This window comes from Nanorana parkeri, unplaced genomic scaffold, assembly GCF_000935625.1.
Source record: "Nanorana parkeri isolate BGI_ZX_2015 unplaced genomic scaffold, ASM93562v1 scaffold117, whole genome shotgun sequence".
Taxonomy (NCBI): domain Eukaryota; kingdom Metazoa; phylum Chordata; class Amphibia; order Anura; family Dicroglossidae; genus Nanorana; species Nanorana parkeri.
In genome coordinates, this window is record NW_017306385.1 from 749,718 (window position 1) to 758,067 (window position 8,350).

Consider the following 8,350-nt stretch of genomic DNA (forward strand, 5'->3'; position numbering starts at 1 on the left):
TGTGTGTGTATACTAACACATGATTGAGTATTCAAAGTGAGCACAGTTTAACCTTATTTACTATGCTAAGTGAACATTTACAGGGTTATTCACAAAAAGGGTGAAGAGTTTGGAGAAGGCAGGAGAAGTAAACAATCTAGGACCTTGGTTCCCAACTGGTGGGTCGTGACCCAAAAGTGGGTCGCGACCACATGTTGAGTGGGTCCCCGTGTGCCTTCCACTTTTCTAGGTGAGAGGCTCTTCTTCCTCCCCCTAGCATAGACCTGTCAGTTGCCACGCCAAGCAGCCATTCAAAATATGCTGCCAGGCGCCAAGTGTCAGATTGAGCTGGGGTGGGCTGGGACTATGCCTGCGAGGGAGCTCCATCCATACTTGCACTGCTTACAGCTCACTCGCATACCCTGTAGAGGTGCCTGGACCGGAGTGATGTCACAATGTGGCTTCCCGCACCTCTAAAGGGCATGCAAGGAAGCTGTACAAGTGGATGCACATATGGATGGAACTCCGTCACAGGACAGCAGCCCACACTGCGTTCCATTGCAGTGCAACTTGGGTCACCACCTAATTGCCGAGGACAAATGTGGGTCTTAAGGCTACACAGGTTGAGAAACACTGATCTAGGACAACGTAGCTTTCCAGTTCAGCTATGTTGTCCTAGATTGTTCCCTTCTCCTGCCTTCTCCAAACTCTTCACCCTTTTGTGAATAGCCCTGTTACTTCGCTAAGCAAACAGTGTCTATGATTTTAGGAAACCAATCCCCATGTGTCACCAAAACAGGAAGTAAGGAGAAATTAAAGTGACACAAACTCAGGAGTGAAATCTTTCAAATACATTCAAGTACCTTTTAACTATGAACAACAATGTATCTTATTTGTGTATCACTCGGCTGTAGATCCTCAAATCATCTCTGAATTGGTGTTGACACTGTCCTTCCTTCTGGAGGGGGGGGTACTTTTGTTCCCCATGGTTCCCTGTGTGTGTTGTAAAGTAGTCACCACTCCAAGCCCACTCCTGTGATGACTACAATCCCAATACAAATTAGTAAACTAAACATAAGACTGTAGTCCATCACAAGAGTGATCTTGGAGCGGTGACTACTTTACAACACACACAGGGACCTTGGGGAACAAAAGAAGCCCCCCTCCAGAAGGAAGGACAGTGTCAGCACCAATTCAGAGATGATTTGAGGATCTATAGCCGAGTGATACACAAATAAGATACATTTTTGTTAACAGTAAAGGTACTTAATGTATTTTAAAGATTTAACTCCTGAGTTTGTGTCACTTTAAGCCCTGTGCAATGATGGTTATTGGGACGGAGGACCCCTCTATGTTACTATACACATATGGGTCCATGAACATACCATCCTGTTTTCTCTGGAAATCCTCATTATAAAGCTATGACAACCATGGAAAAGGCCTCTCTAGGTGTCAGCTATGTTTATTGGGTGCATTGTGCGCCCGTCTCCTGTCCAGAACCTCTGTAAGTGATGTGGTCTATACTAAGTCACGTCCCGTTAATAGGAACAGCTCTGTATGCCGAGGCCGCTCTTTCATGATCACTGCAGGTAACATAGTTACTTTGCTTTGGAATGTCAGGAACTTTACATTTTTTAAACAGAGGATTTTACAGTTATGTCTGAAACATGTAGCGACATACAGGAGCTGTTATTAATGCCTCTGCGAGCCAGGAGCCTCCACCTGGCCTGCTGGATAATGGCAGAACCAGAGTCTGTTCCCTGACGGCCTCATCATCGCTCCTGGACAGGCGCCACATGCCCCGCAGTTACATAGCTGCCTTACAAATCAGAATCGGTTTTCTATGGACAAAGCTAACTTGAAATCTAGATGCATGTAGACTGAGCAGCGCGTGTTCCGCTCGTCGTCTCGGTTGGTCTGAAGTAGCAAAATAATGGGACCAACCAGACCTGCACTTGTTTAATGGGAGCTGCAGCTTACACCATGTTGTTTCTAAGAAATATAAGAGCATCGTGTCTGCCAAATTGTGCATTGCGTGTAATCAATGAGGGGCCTGAGTTATTGAACATAGAAGATGGTCAGGATTTTCATAATAGAGTGCCCTGAATTTTGAGGCTCCTGGGTCCATTTGCCATCGTCTTTTGCTGTTGTTTTTGGTTCAGGGCTCCTCAAGCAGAGAGTAAGAAACTGACAATTGGTTCAACTTGCTGCTGCTTGCTCGAACGAGTTTTGTTTCATTTAAAGGATAGGTGCACTTTAAAACAAAGTTTATTTATCCTTTTTGCCCCATCCCTGATCTAACTTAAGACACGTTCCTCTCCACAAATGCATAATTACCTCAATTGGACAGGCCAGTTCCACAGTTTGGTTACATGCATTGCTGCAAGTATTCACTGTCCTGGTGGTGCTTGTGTATTACACTACCAGAAATTTTAATAAACCACCGCTAATCCTCTCCAGCCTTGGGCTACAGCACCATTTGAGTCTATGCACTGCATCACAGGCCAGGCCAAGATAGTGAAGGCTTGCATCAGTGGATGTAAACAAACCGTGCCACCATGGCTGTCTGGTTGATGTAAGTACGCATCTGTGGAGGGGGAAGGAGGGCTAGGTAAGGTCAAGGCAAATGGGCTACAAGGGTAAATGTGCATTGTTTTAGGGCCCATTCACACCAGCAAACCACGGTAAATGCATAGCTGCTGGTGTGCAATGACTGGTATTGTGCTTAAGGGCCAATTCCAGTGCAATGCATGAAGTTCTATCGGCACAGTGTGGCGCTGTGTGGTTGTTGAGCATTGCACCACACTGCACTGAAAAAAGTACAGCTGTTTTTTCAGCACAGTGTTGTCATCTGTGTCCATTTAAAACAAGGCAAATTGCTGAAAAACACAGCCAGCACAGCCCCTATGCTGGTGTGAATGGGCCCTAAAACTGCACTAACCCTTTAAAAGCCTAGAGTAAAGTGGGGGAGAGTTAGAAACATTGTCTGTGTTTGTAGTTTTCTCTCTCCATGCTAGGGAAGTCATCTCACTTCCTCTAAGCACGCCAGGACAGAAAGTGGGGTTTTAAATGAAGCCCATCGTGGGAGAAATATAAAAGCTGCCATGGCTGTCCTCCTGCATTTGCCAGGCTGCCATCTTTAAAAGAGAACTATGGGGTAAGTGTTTTTCCCCATAGTTCTCTTAAGGATCACAGGAGGACATATACTAGCTTCCTCCCGTGACCCAAAGCTCAGTATACCGCGAGCTACCGCAGCCGGGTCAGATCCCGACAATGCTGTCGAGATCCACCCAGCTGCGTGAGTGACAGCTGACTCTGCCTATCTAGAGGCAGAGCCAGCTGTACCCGCACCCTCCCCCGTCCGTTCTTCCAGTCGGCGCTGGCGGAGCGGGGATCCCTGCAGGGAGCAGTGGCTGACCATCATTGCTCACTGCAGGGAGATGATCGAGAAGTGAGCGAGCAACGGTATGTGTTCGCTCACCTCATAGTTCTTCTTTTAAGGAGCTGACCAGGAACAAGCAGGCAGACCAGGAAAGTCAGAACAAGGTCATAGCTTTTCCCCAGTCATCTTCCAGGACAGCCATCGAGATATAGGCTCCGCCTGCCTGCAACAGGAAACACATCAACCACATTAAATAAATAGACTCCTCCTTCCATCCCAAGTCAGTTTTTTTGTGTTTCCGCCGGCTACACAGGGACATCGTAATGTTTGTTATTACATTGAATCTTCCAGGACAGCCTGTTCCCTCCATTGGTGTGTATCCAGGTGGCATCCGAAGTTGGATGAAGGAGGGGATACTTTTGTACATGGGGTAGCCTTCGGTCCTAGAGGTTACTGACTTGGGATGGAAGGAGGAGTCTATTTATTTAATGTGGTTGATGTGTTTCCTGTTGCAGGCGGCCGGAGCCTATATCTCGATGGCTGTCCTGGAAGATTCCTGGAAACAGAGTAATCAGGTAATCAACTCATGTTTTTAAATCCATACTCCAGGTCAGTGATTCCGAGCATTTGAAGTCAGAAGATCAGCATGTCAACCAGGAATATGGCATCTGTTTGCATATCAGAAATGGCATGCCCTGTGTTTCTCTAATGACAAGGTAAATTGTAATGTCTGCCTGGCCAAACAAAGTCACCACCTAGATTTAGCTAAGCAAATAGGTAAGAGCTATAGGCATTGCTTCAGTTGGTCAGGTCTAGGTTCAGCAATGTTATGTGCCCAAAAAATGAGGTCAGCGTCCAACCTGAATATACTGAATGATCAGGTTTTCCATCGATGGATTTTTTTCTTCCCTGGTAGCACATTGGACATATTCCAAGATGACAATGCCAGGATTGTGGAAGAGTGGTTCAGGCAGCATCAGACATTATGTCACAGATGGATTGGCCACCACAGAGTCCAGACCTTAACCCCATTGAGTATCTTTGGGATGTGCTGGAGAAGACTTTACGCAGTGGTCCAACTCTCCCATCATCACTACAAGATCTTGGTGAAAAAATTAATGCAACTCTGGATGGAAATAAATGTTGTGACATTGTATAAACTTATCAAAACGATGCCACGGTGAATGTGTGCCATAACCAAAGCTAAAGGCGGTCCAACAAAATATTAGAGTGTGCGACTTCTTTTTTTGGCCAGGCATTGTAGCTTTCTGTAAGCAGATTGTAGGTCACTGTAATGTAGATTTGCACACTTGATCAATCAGTGACTTAGAACAGCCTTTCTCAACCAGGGTGCCGTGACACACCGGTGTGCCCTCTGGCCTCCTCAGGGGTGCCTCAAATTGTTTTGGTAGTGGGACTGTGGTGCAAAGGAAGCTTCTGATGTAAAGGGGCAACTCAACTATGATAGAAAAAGGGGGCTACTGATGCAATGGTTGACTCTGATGTAAAGGGGGAAGGATCTTGATTTCAAGGGGCACTTCGATGTGACATTTAAGACTGGGTTGCCTTAAGATTTTGCATACTTTTTAAAGGTGCTGTGACTAAAATAAAAAAGTTGAGAAACGCTGACTTAGAACATACTGAAGCCTTTGGATCAGCATGCCAGGCATGGAATTGGCATTCCCAGAAGAAGACTCAGCAGCCATTGCAGGTTTCTTAAACGGTTAATTTTTCGGTCCAAAAAGTTACAGCTGGGGGTCACGCTTTAATGTTGGACCGGTATTTCCCTTTAACATCATAGTATATTTGACATAATACAAAAAAGAGCGGCATAAATCATCACTACAGATCCTGGCCACTTCCGATGACAATCACGATAAGAGGATACAACACGCAGTTATTTTAAAAATGTCCAAGCTTTTTGTCTGCTTTAATTTTGTGGTCGTCTACACGAGGCGATGACTAACCGCAAGACCTGGGCGGTAAGGTACTTGTTGGAGCGTCTGTAAACAGCTGACATATTCGCTGCTGATGGATTGCGCCGGTGAATCATTGACGTAACATTCCGCAGTGCGCTTCCATGTAGAAGTGTGGAAAGGCTCGCAATATATACATGTTGGATGCTGCAAAGTTTGAGTGATCGGTAGAAAGAGTTTGGACTTGTACTCCGAAAACCTGGCTGACCTCTGCAGTGTAGCTGTCGGAGCTGAATATTTGAGTGGCAGCTGCTGATACTTCTGAAGAGCTGCTCTCCAGGTATGGCGTGACTCTGTATTCCTAGGGGTCAGGGTCGTCTCTCCAGAGCTCTGTCTGATTTATCATCACTGTACACCATCTGCATCTCTGTATCCAAGATCTTCTAAAATCATTTTTGTTCACGGTTGGATTCATCCGATTAGAAGAAAGGTAACCAATGGGGCTGATTTAAAGCCCAACTCCTTTTTAATATTTAAAGAATCATGTAATCTGTAAGTCTTTTTCTAAATGCCACTAAGCTGATGGCAAAAAGTACATCCTGCGTGAATGGCATAGCAGAGGGACGGGGCGAAGACACAATATCAGAACTGGCTTTTATCATAGACATGGCCCCAAGTACATCTCCCTATACTTTACAGCACAAAGCAGTGTGGTTTACAACAATATTTTAGTTTAAAAAAATCACTTCTGATTAAAGCTGAACTCTGGGAATTGGGGGACACCAATTGCTATGAACTGCAGACCCCCAGTGCTGCAAGAGTTTAAATGCTTTTTAAGTCTAGCGGTTGAGTAATAAGGTGTAATGCTCATCCTATTTATCACTCTGGTAGGCTACCTGTGCACCTCTGTGATGCTCCGAGTTGTGGTTGGGACCTTGCCGTCCTCCCGTACAATGCAGGGTTATTGGCCTTGCATTGTATGTGATGTTATCAGAGCACCTTAGAGAAGAGACTTCCGATGACTGGTCACATAGCGTGGAGGGAGTCTATCCCTGATCCCCCTTCACTTTGGCTGTGCAATGTCGCTCGGCATCCTTGCGTCTAATGCAGGTCAATAGACATGATGATGTCAATGGTCCTTAGACCACTGAAACCCAAGGGAGAAGGGGCTGTGGGGACCAGTCTAGCAGCTTCAAGTGATCTGACAGGATCGAGGACCAGGCAAAAAAAATCTGCTTTAATCGAGTCCTCTAGGCAAGATGAGCGCTCAGCCGATGCAGATTTTTCTGGCATTCCTCTCCAGCCGGACGGAGGGTATCCATTTTTACACGTCCTTTCCCGCTGGGGGGGAAATGTGAACAATGTCTACGGCCGTCACTGGCTGTTACATACAAGTATTTGGGCTTCTAATGAGCGTCCCAATCGCTTGTATGGTGCGAGAAGTATGCGCCCCTCTGCCGGCTATTCTGGGCTCCACTGTGCTCCATGCAGGTCTGGTGGTTCTCTGCAGCAGTGAGATCAGAGGGAGATCAGCACACTTCCACCTGCTGATTTCCCCTCTGATCACTTCCACTTTCAGCCTTTCATTTCTCTGGCTGTTGTAGCCATCTCTGCTTCATCAGCTTCTTTGGGGTCCCTGGGTGACATTATGGGTCTAACAGACCCCCGATGTCTCCATAAAGGGGACCTGTCACTGTGTTTGTGCTATCACATAGGTGCTTTATTAGCTTCCCTCAACTAAATAATATTTACTCAAACTTTGTTGCAATAATGAATCCAGATCAAACAATACTATACATGTTTCCCAGCAGTTGGCTCCATCTCTCTCAGCTCGGTTTCCCTGAACTACTGTCCATTACAAGATCACAAGAGAACAGCTCAATCTCCATGAGCCGTCCTTCATCAGAAGTCCTTTCTACTGACTCAGTATATTGGCGCCTAGAGGGTTAAAGTGACAGCAAGGCAAATAGCACTTTTATAATAAGAGTTCGGCATTAAAGGCATAGTCCACCTTTAAGAAAAAGAACAAAAAACAATTCACACATATTCAGAAAAAATATGTGCATTTAGTAGTTTTCTGTATTGGCGCTAGTAAAACATTGCAACCACTATCAGCATATTGCAAAGCTCTGGCTATCCATGTCTGTACCTAGGTATGGACATTCAGTAACAAAAGGGGCGGAAAGATGAATGGACTACAAGAGTGGTGGCATTGGTCTATTCCATTGAGAATTAGTCCTTTAATTAATCCTTCTGCTCTTTTGGCTCATGGGAGTTGTAGTTTCTCCATTCCCCAATCCTGTCAAAGGATCTGTGAATGGATGACACAGCCAAATTTAAAAAAGAGCAGCAGGGAGAAGAGCCCCGTGATTCAGGTAAGTGGAGGGAGGTGGCGATGACCGTTTTTCATGCTATTCCCCGAATATGGGTGTAACATGAAAAATGGTCTAAAAGTTAAACATATCCTTTAGCATCCTCCATGTTGCTCTCAGGACAGGTTTCCTTTAAACCCTATCCATCTCTCCACTGCAGCAGGTGATGCGCGCTCTCACACTGTCAACATAATAGGCATTTAGTAGGTGCCCATCTTCCATAGATACTCATCTCTCGCTGTATGTGGTCTGCGGCTGGGTGTTCTCTGCAGATACGCATCGCTGCATTGGGTGATCATAGGCCAATCCGTAACCGATCTGTACAACGAAGGGTTAAACTCGGAGTCCTCCCCAGTCTCCTTACTGGTATCATAAGAATGGAGATCACTATCAGGCAGATCTATGCAGCTTGTCTCCGGGTCATACACAGCACACTTCATCATCTTTGATGCTTTTTATGTATTGTACACCTCTCCCTGGTAATGTGATTTAAAGGGGGACTCCCCATAGATTCTAAAATTCAGTAATCCGCAAATAAATTAAAGAGCTGTCCACATTTTTTGTTTGTTTCATTGGAAGAAGCAAAAATGTTGCAGACGATTTCTGGGCTGCATCAGGAGATGAAGCAGTCTCATCCTATGTCCATCTCTTGTCTCTCTCTCTCTCTCTCTCTCTCTCTCTCTCTCTCTCTCTCTCTCTCT

The 8,350-nt window shown here is 45.5% G+C and overlaps 1 protein-coding gene across 2 annotated transcripts in view; it reads left to right on the forward strand.

Annotated features, from left to right (window-relative positions):
- The window catches only part of MRPL13 (mitochondrial ribosomal protein L13), a 54,061-nt gene that overhangs the window by 4,113 nt on the left and 41,598 nt on the right, over positions 1–8,350 (forward strand). The gene's annotated exons all lie outside the window — the stretch shown is intronic.